Below are 13,982 nucleotides of genomic sequence, written 5' to 3' on the forward strand. Positions count from 1 at the left end.
AAGAGTGCTGTGTTTTCCCAAGAATTTGAGAGTTTGTGAAAGACCTCCAGCACTAGTAAGCAGATTCTGACTCATTTTGTAATATAGCTCCAAATCATCTTTCCATCCTTTCTTACATGCATGAGAAGTGAATGCAAGACCCATAATTTTTACTTCCTTTTTGTGCTCATTTTATAAAGGTGGGCTCCAAACCTTAATGACAGAGCACAGCAGTTCACCAGAGAGTGAATTAAAGGCAAAATTGTGATAGTCTGTGTTACCTAAGTGAAATCTCAAGAGAAATTGAAACTGACACCATGTAACTTTTTAAAATAAGAATTAGGTCCTGACAGAAAAAAAGTGATATATCTATAACAATTTTTGAAGTTCCAAGTAAACAAAAAGTCAGGAATTCCAAGTTGAATATGTAAGACAAAAAATTACGTTAGAATTTTGTTTTAACATTGATATGGTTTGCCTGTGTCCCCATTCAAATCTCAACTTGAATTGTATCTCCCAGAATTCCCACATGTTGTAGGAGGAACCCAGGAGAAGGTAACTGAATCATGGGGGCTGTTCTTTCCCATGCTATCCATGATAGTGAATAAGTCTCACGAGATCTGATGGGTTTATCAGGGGTTTCCACTTTTGCTTCTTCCTCATTTTCTCTTGCAGCTGCCATGTAAGAAGTGCATTTCACCTCCTGCCATGATTCTGAGGCCTCCCCAGCCACATGGAGTTGTAAGTTCAATTAAACCTCCTTTTCCTCCCAGTCTTGGGTATGTCTTTATCAGCAGTGTGAAAATGGACTAATACAGTAAGTTGGTACTGAGAGTGAGGTACTGCTGAAAAGATACCCAAAAATGTGGAAGCAACTTTGGAACTGTTAACAGGCAGACGTTGGAACAGTTTGGAGGGCTCAGAAGAAGACAGGAAAATGTGGGAAAGTTTGGAACTTCCTAGAGACTTGTTGAATGGCTTTGACCAAAAGCTTGATAGAGATATGGACAATAAGGTCCAGGCTGAGGCTGTCTCAGAGGAGGAGATGAGGAAGTTGTTGGGAACTGAAGCAAAGGTGTGACTCTTGTTATGTTTTAGCAAAGAGACTGGTGGCATTTTGCCCCTTCCCTAGGGATTTGTGGAACTTTAAACTCAAGAGCAATGATTTAGGGTATCTGATGGAAGAAATCTCTAAGCAGCAAAGCATTCAAGAGGTGACTTGGGTACTGTTAAAGGGATTCAGTTTTATAAGGGAAGTAGAGCATAAATGTTTGGAAAATTTTTAGCCTGACAATGTGATAGAAAAGAAAAACCCACTTTCTTGGGAGAAATTCAATCTAGCTGCAGAAATAGCCAGGAGCTAAAGTAGCCAGTGCATAAGTAAGCCAGTGCATAAGTAGCCAGGAGCCTAATGTTAATCCCCAAGATAATGAGGAAAATGTCTCCAGGTCATGTCAGAGACCTTCATGGCAGCCCCTCTCATCACAGGCCCAGAGGCCCAGGAGGAAAAAGTGATTTTTGTGGGCCAGGCCTGGCCTAGGGTGCCCATGAGGTGTGCAACCTAGGGACTTGGTGTCCTGTTTTCCTGCTGCTCCAGCCATGGTTGAAAAGGGACCGATGTAAAGCTTGGGCTGTGGCTTCAGAGGGTGGAAACACCAAGCCTTGGCAGCTTCCGTGTGGTGTTGAGCCTGCGCGTGCACAGAAGTTAAGAATTGAGGTTTAGGAACCCTCACCTAGATTTCAGAAGGTGTATGGAGATGCCTGGATGCCCAGGCAAAAGTTTGCTGTAGGAGTGGAGCCCTCATGGAGAACCTCTGCTAGAGCAGCACAGAAGGGAAATGTGGGGTCGGAGCCCCCACACCAAGTCCCTACGAGGGCACAGCCCAGTGGAGCTGTGGGTAAAGGACCACCATCCTTCAGACCCCAGAATGGTAGATCTACTGATGGCTTGCACCATGTGCCTGGAAGAGCAACAAACTCTCAACACCAGCCCATGAAAGCAGCTGGGAGGGGGTGCTGTACCATGCAAAGACACAGGAGCAGAGCTGCCCAACACCATGGGAATCCACCCCTTGCATCAGCATGACCTAGATATGAGATCAGGAGTCAAAAAAAGTCATTTTTAAGCTTTAAAATTTGACTACCCTGCTGGATTTTGGACTAGCAGGGGCCCTGTAACCCCTTTGTTCTGGCCAATTTCTCTCACTTGGAATTGCTGTATTTACCCAATACCTGTACCCTCATTGTATCTAGGAAGTAACTAGCTTGCTTTTGATTTTACAGGCTCATAGGTGGAAGGGATTTGCTTGTCTCAGATGAGACTTTGGACTGTGGACTTCTGGGTTAATGCTGAAATGAGTTAAGACTTTGGGGGACTGTTGGGAAGGCATGATTGGTTTTGAGATGTGAGGACATGAGATTTGGAGGGGCCAGGGGCAGAATGATATGGTCTGGCTGTGTCCCCACCCAAATCTCAACTTGAATTATATCTCCCAGAATTCCCACATGTTGTGGGAGGGACCCAGGGGGAGGTAATTGAATCATGGGGGCTGGTCTTTCCTGTGCTATTCTTGTGATAGCGAGTAAGTTTCACGAGATCTGACAGGTTTATCAGAGGTTTCCACTTTTGCTTCCTCCACATTTTCTCTTGCCACCACTGTGTAAGAGGTGCCTTTCACCTTCCACCATGATTCTGAGGCCTTCCCAGCCATGTGGAACTGTAAGTCCAATTAAACCTCTTTTTCTTCCCAGTCTCTGGTATGTCCTTATCAGCAGTGTGAAAACAGACTGACACAAATATAGAAAAAATGAAACTTTGATTGTTGGAATAATACAAACAGTGCAGCACAGACTGGCTTAGGGTCATGTTTCCCGAACTTGAACAAATGGCAGTGGGATATGGGTTATTGAAACCACAGTATGAGCCTACAGCTTATTCCTCTTGTCCCAGTTTACATGTGGACTGGGAATAAAAGAAGATTAGAAATTCCAAATGCCTTTATGCTATCTTAACAGGGTCACGTTATGACATAGAATATAAAATGATTTTTGTTATGGTCTGACATTTATGTCCAAATATGTTGAAATCCTCACCCCCAAGGTGATTGTATTAGAAGGTGGGGCCTTTGGGAAATGATTAGGTCTCAGGGGAGGAACCCTCACAAATGGGATTAGAGTTCTTCCAGAAGATGCCAGAGAGAGACTTCTTACCTCATCCACCGTGTGAGTGCATAGCAAGATGTCATTGATGAGCCAGAAAGTGGGCCTACACTAGACAACAAATCTGTCAGTGCCTTGATCTTGGATTTCCCAGCCTTCAGAACTATAAGAAATAAATTTCTGTTGCTTATAAGCTACCCCATTTAAGACATTTTGTTATAGCAGCCCATACAGACTAAGACAACTTTTAAAAGATGAGCCTTCAAGACATTTTGAATATGTAAAGGTCTGCTATAGCTTGACTCCTCTAGGGATATTAGTTAAATAAATGCTTCAACAGAGATTTCTCGTCTTGGCAGAGTGGTTGATTGATGTGACCTCTGATAAGTCAGTTAATTTTTCATACATTAGTCAAATTGGTCATAGCTTTTAACTCAATTGAGGAATTATTAGAAAATTAGAATTATAGAGTTGAATACTGTATTACTTTAAATGATTTGTAAAGTATAAAGGTATAAACATCACTGTAAGTGTGTTCATTCAAAGTTTTAGAATCTACCTCAGAGGAAAAGAAGAGAGGAGTTGGAGGCAGAAATATCATGACCTACTGCAATAACATAACTGTGATTTATATGTGCTTACATAGCTTTGTCCTTTACCATACCTTAGTTCTCAGGGTTATCCTTCAAAACAGGGAAGAAATGCATTTTTATTACTGGGTGATTTAACCAGTGGCCAAGATTATGACTTATAACCTTGAATTTGAAGACTGTCTATGGGCATAATTTGAAGATGAAATTTAATAGGGTTCCTCTAGAGTCCTAAAAGAAGAAGTCAATAAGGGAAGAGTTCTTTTATCTAGTAGTGGTTTATAAAACAGTTCCTGGATGACATCACAGTGCAATGTACTTGGTTCAGATTACTCCTCACTATCTATCAGTACAACTACACCAAACAAAAGATGCCCTTCGATATTATAATGGGTCTCTGATGGGCATTAAAGGAAATGGGTAAAAATAAAACCCCCAATATTCTTTCTTTTTAAAAATACTATATTACTCCCCTTTTCTCCCCATTCATGTTTCTTTTGCTCTTACTTGAATGAGAATGAGAAGTGAAAATGAATGTACGTAATCAGGCATTCATCAAACATAGTTATCTGTTGTATTTTCCTTGCTTGGTTATTATATTTTGAAAAACTTTGACAGAAAAATGTTAAGAGAAAAATGCATGAAAGGTAGATCAGTCAGTTGTAAGGTACTCACTTTAAATTAAAATATATCTGATCTTTTTTCAAGTGCGGGCCTTTCATATCTAATTACACAAAGACTTACTGGCAGAGAAGAGGTAGTTGATTTTCTTTCTCATATATTCCCTCCTCACTTACAGTATATTTTCCAGTATTTTGTGTTGGATGCCTCTTTTAAAAAACCTATACTCAAACAATTATAAGCTGCAAAGCAACTTTAAGATTATTGTAAGGTGATTATACTAATGGATCTAATTTTCCATGCCTCATGCCTTTCTATTTCATGCCCTTTGGTAGTGACCTCCCCATTCTTATTCTAAGTTGGCTACGTGATGAGAACAATGGGATTTTAGTGGAACTGATGTGAGCAGAAGCCTGAAATGTGTTTCTGCATTTCTGCTTTCTTTTGTAGACTCCTGCCCCTGCCATGAGAACACACCCTTTCCAGTTTGCTGGAGAAGTATAAGAGAAGTCCAGTGAAAGGGAGCTGAGTTTCCCCAATGATGCCATCAAGCTGAACTAACTACAGTTAACCAGCCAGCTGATAGCAGATGCATGAGTGAGCCCAGCTGAGAGCAGGTGAGCATGGCCCAGAGCAGCAGAGCTGCTGAGCCAGTCCCTGAGTTGAAACAAAATAATAAGTGGTTGTCTTCAGCCATTAAGCTTAATTTGTTGTACAGCAATAGTGTATTGATACAGGATCATTTGTTCCAGAATTCCCATATTAGAGATGAGAATACTGAGGCTGGGGATCTACATTTTCCCCAACTTAACAGAGCTACCAAACTCCCCAAATTTTAGAGTTGACAACTCTACTTATAAGTTATATAAAAGTCAGAGCACCTAATTATTGACAAACTTCTCAGTCCTTACCAGCTAGTTCCAGATGATAATGTGTAAACAATATTTCCTGGAATTATTTTGATTAGTATTACACTTAAAGATTTTGTCAAGCCTAAGCATTACAGAAATTGTCATTCATGTGAAGTTATTCTCTTGTGCAATAGAAAAGCTTCATTTAGTGTGCTGAGTTTGTAGTTGCATTTGATGCTTAATGGGGTTAGCCCTGTGAAGCATACTGCAAGTGTCCTCTAGAGACTGGACTGGTTTCCAATTGATTTCAAGTTGCAGTTCAAATTGTTGTCTTTCACAAATAGCAACTACATCGTGTCAATTGATGACCTCGCAAAAACTACTGTAAATAAAATCTTAAACTTTGAAACTACAGTAAAGGTTACTCTGTAATATATGTGAGACCAGCAATCATGAATTAGGAGGGTTTCCTTTCAATTATGAGTCAAGCTTCAGGATCCAAAATATAGAGCTTTTTACTGAGTTATAGCTTATGGAATTGTATTTGGATTGAGAAGTGCAGAGATTCAGAATGATTTTCTCTTCTAATAGTTTGCTGTTTAATGGGAATTTTTTTTGTTAAGCATAAATCTCATTTTCTTTAAAATACTTTAATATCCTAGTATAGTAGATTTTTAACAGTCTAAAAGTTTTAAGCTTTTTTTATTTTGGTCTTGGAGATAGACAATAATTAACACTCCTTAAATGCATTTTTCTTTCTTCTGATGATGACTTTCCTTTGAGGACCTGGTTCAAAACATACAGCACTGGAACTGATTCACTCTGATTTTCATTTATTTATTAAGTGTGCCAGTTTTGCGCCAGTTTTGCAGTGTCATCAATTGGCTACAGTAAATCTATATGTGCTCTGAAGAAAGTTGATTTCTTTAGTCTTCCTCTCCCAGACTGTTATTTTTTTCTGTGTGATAAGCTTTAAAAGACTTAAAAGGGATAAAATGTAAAGAAATAGTTTTGAGCAGAAAAGATATGCCTAATGGTTTAAAGACCTATGTTCTTCTGTTACCCAAATTCAAAACAACCAATATGGCTATCGTTGTGATTATTATAGTATTCTTAGGCATAAGCTATTGAGTCTTTCCATGAGACAGCGATTCATCTTAACATAGTCTAAATCTAATAACAATCTTCAAGTCTTTATTTCAGATCACTTTGCCCTCCTGCTTAGATATCTTTCTTCTCAAATGTTGATATTCATTAGGAAGAAGAGACCAAAGACACAGAGTTCTTTAATAAGAAATTGATAAACTTCCTTTAGATATAACTCACCTTACACAAAGGGTGGATTTCTGTAAACTAAGGTAGAAATTAGATTTTGTGTGCATGAATGGAGAAATCTGTAAACACATTCTGGGGACATATTAATGTCTAGATTCTAGAGCAACTCCTTTTAAAAATAAATATCTCTTACAAAATTTTATACTTAAAAATTAGAAAAATTGAATCTACATTTTATTATTGCTAAAACCATTTACTCCAACATTTTAATTGTCTTTTTTCTCATTATTCTTGAACCTATTAAAAGAGGAAGAAGCAAACATGTTGGAACAACATAAAAAATAAAGAAAAACAAAAACAAAAATCCTGAAGAAACAAAATGTCTAGTGTCTTAATTATATGCTGCTATGTAATAAATTACCCCAAACTAAATGACTTAAAACAGCATACTTAGTATCTCACAGTTTCTGTGGGCTGGTAATGTAGGTCAAACTTAATTGGATTTTCTGCTTAGGATCTTCCACAGGCTACAATCATAGTGACATCTGGGGCTGAGGTCTAATTTCAAGGATCAACTGTGGAAAGATCCACTTCCAAGCTCACTCACTTGGTTGTTGGCATAATTCAATTCCTTGCAGGCTCTTGGTCAGAGGGCCTCAGTTTCCTGCTGACTGTAGGCCAGAGGCTAATCTCAGTTTCTTGCCACCTGGCCACTTCACATAGCAGCCTGCTTATCAAAAACAGCAAGAGAGAGAGAATCTGCAAGCTAGAGGAAAGTCAGTCTTTTGCAACTTAAGGACTGAAATGACATCCCATCACTTTTGTTATATTCAGTTCATTAGAAACAAGTCATTAAGTCCATGGCATACTCAAGGGAAAGATATCACACAAGGATATGAGATTATATAGGAGGCAGGGATCAATGGGGCCTGTCTTAGGAGTCCATGTATCATAGTTAGAGTGGTCCGTTGTTATTATTTTAATATTGTCTCCCTTTTATGGAAATATTTAAAAATATTTTGCTTATCTATCACATTTAATTATATATACTATACCATTACAGCCAAATGTGAATATTGTAAGGTACGTATGTAAAAAAATTACAAAAAATTTGCATGACATGGTTAAGCATCCTCTCTAGAGTACGCTAGCAGGATTGGTGTCCAGCTGTGTTGGGAGCTGTTTTCAGGTTTTGCCCTACCTGTGCTTTGCTGTCATCTATGAAAATAAAAAGTGGGTTATATCTTTCTGCTGTTCTCAAGTGTGGATCAAATATGATACAGAAAGCAATAAAACTGAGAAAGAGATGCAAGGCTCAGCATGATTTGTACTTGCAACTTTGGAGAAACAAATTTTTTAAGCTCATTGATTGTATATAGCATTGAAATAGCTAGAGTTGTAGAAAGAGTTAATATTCTTTGCATGACATCTACATGTGAAGAATTTCAGACATTGAGAATTCTCTGTACTTAACAATATAGGCTCTGGTAACATAAGGAGCAGGTCATTTCAACACACACTGGCACAGAAGAGCAGATCTGGAACTATGAAAGAGAGGAATCTAGACCCATCAGGTAAGAAACATTTCTTTCCACCTTTTCTCAAGATTTTCATGGACTCCCTAGTATGAGGCTAAGGTAGACATTAAAATGTCAAATTCAGTGCGGATTAAAATCCAGTTCTTCTTTCCCTTCAGGCTCATAGGAGGTTACACTTGTCAACTCTCTGTAGTTTACAAGATTATATGACTTCCTGGCCAATGGATAATGAACAGAAGTGACATGTGTTACCATCTAGACCAAAGTATAGAATAATGGGTCTGAGCCCTCCATATACTTTCTTCTTCCTGCTGTGGTGACCAGTGATTTTTCAAATAGTAGAATCTATGTCTACCTGAGTTCTTAAGTGACTATATAAGGAAAAGCCCCTGCCACTGACCAGTGATGGACATGTGGCATGTCTAAAGTGGTAACTCTTTTTTATGTTAAGGACTTTTATCTTAGTTTCCTATTGTTACTATAACAAATTACCATGAACTAAGTGGCTTAAAACAAAGCAAATTTATTATCTTATAGTTGTGGGATTGAGAAGTTCTAAAATCAAGATGTTATCAAAGTTGTATAGTGCTACTAGATGCTCTTGGGGAGAATCTATTTCCTTGCTTTTTGCAACTTCTACAGGATACCTATATTCCTTGGCTTGTGGCCCCTTCCTTCATCTTCAAAGCTAACAGCATAACATCTTCAAATCTGTGTTTTCCTCTCCTTGTCTCCCTAATTGCTGCTTCTAATTTCACATTTTCTTCTCTCGCTCTGACCTTCTTGCCTCCATCTTATGAGGACCCGTGTGATTACTTGGACCCACCCAAATAATCCAGCGTAGTTCCCCATTCCAACATCCTTAACTTAATCTGCAAAGAAAGTCCCTCTTGCTAAATAAGATAACATAGTTACAGGTTCTTGAGATTAGGATATGGACACCATTGGAGAATACATTAGGCCATTCTGCATTGCTATAAAGGAATACTTGAGACTTGGTAATTTATAAAGAAAAGGGGTTTATTTGGTTCATGGTTCTGTAAGTTGTGCAAGCATGGCCCCTGCATCTGTTTGTCTTCTGGTGAGGCCTCAGGAAGCTTACAGTCATGGTTGAAGGCAAAGAGGGAGCCAGCACATCACCTGAACTCATAGAGTGAGAACTCATTCACTACCGTGAAGACAACACCAAGCCATTCTTGAGGTATCAGCTCCCATGACCTGAACGTCTCCCACTGGGCCCACCTGCAACATTGGGGGTCAAACTTCAACATGAAATTTGGAGGGGACAAACATCCACATCATATCAGATATCATTATTTAACCTACCATATCGTTGGAATTAGGGGTTTATGTGTTACTGCAACATAGTTTAATGTATGCTGAGGAATATGGAAGCCATAGGAAGTTAATACTAAAATCTCACTGGACATTAACTATAGAAGTATGCCCAAGGTAACTATTTAGTAGACATAATCAGCCTCAACTTTTCTTTGTCTTCATGAGGTTGCAAATTATAGAACTTGCTTATGAAAGTTATATACAAAATGCACAAAACTGAGAATTGTCTGTCACTCTCTGGTTTCTGGTATCTAGGATTTCCAAGCAAGATAAACACCAAATGACACCAAAATATCATCTATTCCTATTTGGGTATTTATATATCACACATTACGTGTGATGAAGTTACAACATAACTTAGGATATTAGGTATAAGATCTGAAACAAGTGAAAATATCTTTCGGAAGTATATTTAATGACAGCAATAATCACATTTTGTTTACCAGATTGTTTTCTATCTGGACAAAAAAACTTAATCTATTGATAATACCTTATGTGGCATTACATGGCATAATTACATAATGTAATTACACATGTTCAGCTGTATTATTTTATGTTCTACTAGGTGGACTGTCATGGATGTTTTCATTTAAAAAAGCAATTATTTTTGTGTATATGTCTATATAAGACATAAGCAGATCAAGACAGATGATTAGGATATATGCAGCAAGACTACAATAAAATTTTGTGAGTTTGAGTATTATCTCACATATGAGAAGAAGCTAATGGGTATGGAGCTTGTGCTAATATTTTATCATTTCAACTCTAGAAGACCATGTACTCAACCACTGATTTATTCAGGAATCCATCTATTTATCCTTTCAACATTCCTTCACTATCGACTAGGATGATATTGTAGTTCATCAATAAGAATATATAGGTTTTGGAGAGAGATTGACACCTAAATTTCAAACTCAGCTTCACCACTTACTAACTGTATTGAGCTAGGTAAACACAGCCTCTCTGCCCCTTCATCAGATATAAGCATGATAATAATGTTTACAGTTAAGGATTATTGTGAAAATTAGAGAGAATGTACATCAAACACTTGGTGTGCTGTAACCATTCAACAGATGATAATGGAAACTCTGGTTGTTATTTGCCAGAAATCAGGATGCGAAGATGGAAAACACATAACTCCGCCCTCTAAATAACCGAAGTGGAAGCAAATGACTACAGTGTAGAATAGAGTTACCAATAAGCTACAGATCAGAGAGAAGAAAACGATTTAGTTTTTGGGAGAGTCATTAAAGGTCTGCATGATAGATGACTTTTGAGATGGCTTAGAAGGAGTGAATTAGGTGTCTAAAATAGGAGACATTTTAACTAGGAGCAATATGTGTAGTTATAGGACATACGAAAGGAGAGAGAGAATAAAAGAAATCTGAAGTAATTTGGTTTATCTAGAGCACAAGACTTTTCAAAACTCACTTTTCAGGTTTCTCAAAGAACTTAACACAGATCTACCATCTACCTGGCAATCCGATTTCTGGTATATACCCAAAGGAATATAACTCGTTCTAACAGAAAGACACATGCACCCTTATGTTCATGCCAGCACTATTCACAATTGCAAAGACGTGGGATTAACCTAGATGCCCATCAATAGTGGATTATGAAGAAAATGTGGTACATAAACACAATGGAATACTATGCAGCCACAAAAGAAAATGAAATAATGTCCTTTGCTGCAACGTGGATGAAGCTGGAGGCCATTATCCTAAGCAAATTAATGCAGAACAGCAGACCACATACCCCATGTTCTCACTTATAAGTGGGAACTAAACATCGAGCACACATGGATACAAAGATGAGAACAACAGACACTAGGGCTTACTTGAGGGTGGGAGGGTGGGAGGATGGTGAGGGTAAAAAAACTACCTATCAGGTACTATGCTAACTACCTGGGTGATGAAATCATTTGTATACCAAACTCCAATGACACACATTATACCCATGTAACAAACCTGCACATGTACCCCCTGAGCCTAAAATAAAAGAGGAGAAAAAAAAAACTCTTCCCTTCCTCATCATTCTGTTCTTTCAAGAGTCCAGTGTGGCATCAGTGGGCCTAAGAATCAGAAAAGTCATCCACTCATTCTCTAATGCCTCTGCTGTACTGAATATATATATCCTAAATACATAACATCTACCACTTTTGTAACCTTTTTTGTTTGCTTTTCCTCTCTACTAGGTTGTAAATTTCACAAGTTTAGTGACCATCATTTATTCATCATTATATCTCTGCCATTTACAATAACAGATATTAAGTAATTATAATAAGGATTTCTCGAATGAATGAATAAATCGTGTGGCCATGGTAGAAGACTAGAAGAAGTCTGAGTGAATTAGCTAAGCAAAAGACTTTATTTTGTTCTTATGTTAGTAACAGAGAGACATATTCAAGGAGAAGATTAACTGAGGAACACAATTTGCAGTATCATAACTGTCCAAGACATGAGCTCAGGGAGAGTGGTGGGGATTGAGGGGAAGAGACAGATTCCAGACATATTTATGACTTAGAATGAACAAACCTTGGGAATTGTTTGGTAATGAGCATAATTTAAATTGCTGCTGGATGACAATATTTAGAGGAACATTCCGTTTTGAACATGTGGAGTTTGAAGTTCCTGTGGAGTACCTATCAAGGAATAGCTGCAAATATTTTATAGGAAGACTGAATGAAGAGTAGCTAGTGTTAGAGAGAAATTTAGGGACATAGGTGAGATTAAAACTGGGAGGATGGTTGAGATAACTAAAGGAAAGTATATGCAGACTGAGAAAAGCAATGAATCAAGGAAAGAATTATGAAGAACATCAACATTCAAAAGGTGACAGGAGAAAAATGAACTAGAAGGACAGATTAAGAAAGAAAAATCAGAAAGAGGAAAACTTGGAGGATTTTGTGTAATTGAAGCTAAGTGAGTTCCAGGAAGACAAGTATCACTAAACAAAAATAAAAATAAACTTATATGAATTTTGAACCACATTTATTGAAAGGAGCAGCTAAGAGGCTTGTGGTAGCCTTAGTTGCCACATTTTTTGTAGTTGTTAAGGAGAAGCCGGTTTAAAATGAGTTCACTGGCTGGGTGCGGTGGCTCATGCCTGTAATCTCAGTACTTTAGGAGGCCAAGGTATGTGGATCACCTGAAGTTGGGAGTTCGAGACCAGCCCGACCAACATGGAGAAACCCTGTCTCTACTGAAAATACAAAATTAGCTGGGCATGGTGGTGCATGCCTGTAATTCCAGCTACTCTGGAGGCTGAGGCAGGAGAATCGCTTGAACTGGGGAGGCAGAGGTTGCAGTGAGCCAAGATCGCGCCACTGGACTCCAGCCTGGGCAACAAGAGTGAAACTCCATCTCAAAAAAAAAAAAAAAAAAGAAAGAAAAGAAAAAAAAAGAGTTCATAGACAGTTGTTCAGAAAGGGAGTGAATACAGAATATTCTTTCTAGAATATTCTGACCTGAAAGATGAAGATAGGACAGTTATCAGAAGGTCAGGCAGGGTAAATGGGGATCACTTAAGTATGTGAGAGCCCCAACCATAATTATGGCCTGAGAGAGAAAGACACTGGAGAATAAGTGATTGAAAATACCAAACTAATATAGGATTATTAATGGAGCAAGGTTTATGAGGCAATTAGGCAAGATAAGTGGAGAGAATGGTGACAAAGCTCTGTACTTCTCCATATGCTTGAAGGAATAGAAAAGATAATTGTACGATCAACAGTGGTTATCAAGTGGTCATAATATGGTAGCTCTGTCTGTAATTGTTTAGGGCATGTATTTGGAGGCATGGCTCACTTTTTCAGCAAATATTTATTGAAGTTGTTGCTAGCACTGAGACGGGTTCTTTCACATTTACAGACTCATTCAATCTGAGGATAGGTATTTTTTTTATTATACTTTAAGTTCTGGGGCACATGTGCAGAACATGTAGGTTTGTTACATAGGTATACATGAGCCACAGTGGTTCGCTGCATCCCAACCCGTCATCTACATTACGTATTTCTCCTAATGCTACCCCTCCCCTAGGCCCGCACGCCCTGACAGGCCCCCGGTGTGTGATATTCCCCTCCCTGTGTCCATGTGTTCTCATTGTTCAAATCCCACTTATGAGTGAGAACATGCAGTGTTTGGCTTTCTGTTCCTGTGTTAGTTTGCTGAGGATGATGGTTTCCGGTTTCATCCATGTCTCTGCAAAGGACATGAACTCATCCTTTTCTATGGCTGCATGGTATTCCATGGTATATATGTGCCACATTTTCTTTATCCAGTGTATCATTGATTGGCATTTTGGTTGGTTCCAAGTCTTTGCTATTGTGAATAGTGCTGCAATAAACATACGTGTGCATATGTCTTTATAGTAGAATGATTTATAATCCTTTGGGTAAATACAGTTTGCTGGGTCAAATTGTATTTCTGGCTCTAGGTCCTTGAGGAATTGCCATACTGTCTTCCACAATGGTTGAACTAATTTATGCTTCCACCAACAGTATAAAAACATTCCTATTTCTCCACATCCTCTCCAGCATCTGTTGTTTCCTGACTTTTTAATGATTGCCATTCTAACTGGTGTGAGATGGTATCTCATTGTGGTTTTGATTTGCATTTCTTTAATGACCAGTG

The 13,982-nt window shown here is 38.4% G+C and overlaps 1 long non-coding RNA gene across 1 annotated transcript in view; it reads left to right on the top strand.

Moving 5' to 3' along the window:
- LOC129482842 (uncharacterized) overlaps positions 1-13,982 on the top strand; it is a 70,789-nt gene that overhangs the window by 42,994 nt on the left and 13,813 nt on the right. Inside the window, exons 2-3 of the long non-coding RNA XR_008657829.2 lie at positions 4,800-4,966; positions 7,957-8,049. This is a non-coding gene — a long non-coding RNA (uncharacterized lncRNA). The remainder of the gene's footprint in view (positions 1-4,799; positions 4,967-7,956; positions 8,050-13,982) is intronic.

The sequence above is a fragment of the Symphalangus syndactylus genome, chromosome 5 (genome assembly GCF_028878055.3).
Source record: "Symphalangus syndactylus isolate Jambi chromosome 5, NHGRI_mSymSyn1-v2.1_pri, whole genome shotgun sequence".
Classification (NCBI taxonomy): domain Eukaryota; kingdom Metazoa; phylum Chordata; class Mammalia; order Primates; family Hylobatidae; genus Symphalangus; species Symphalangus syndactylus.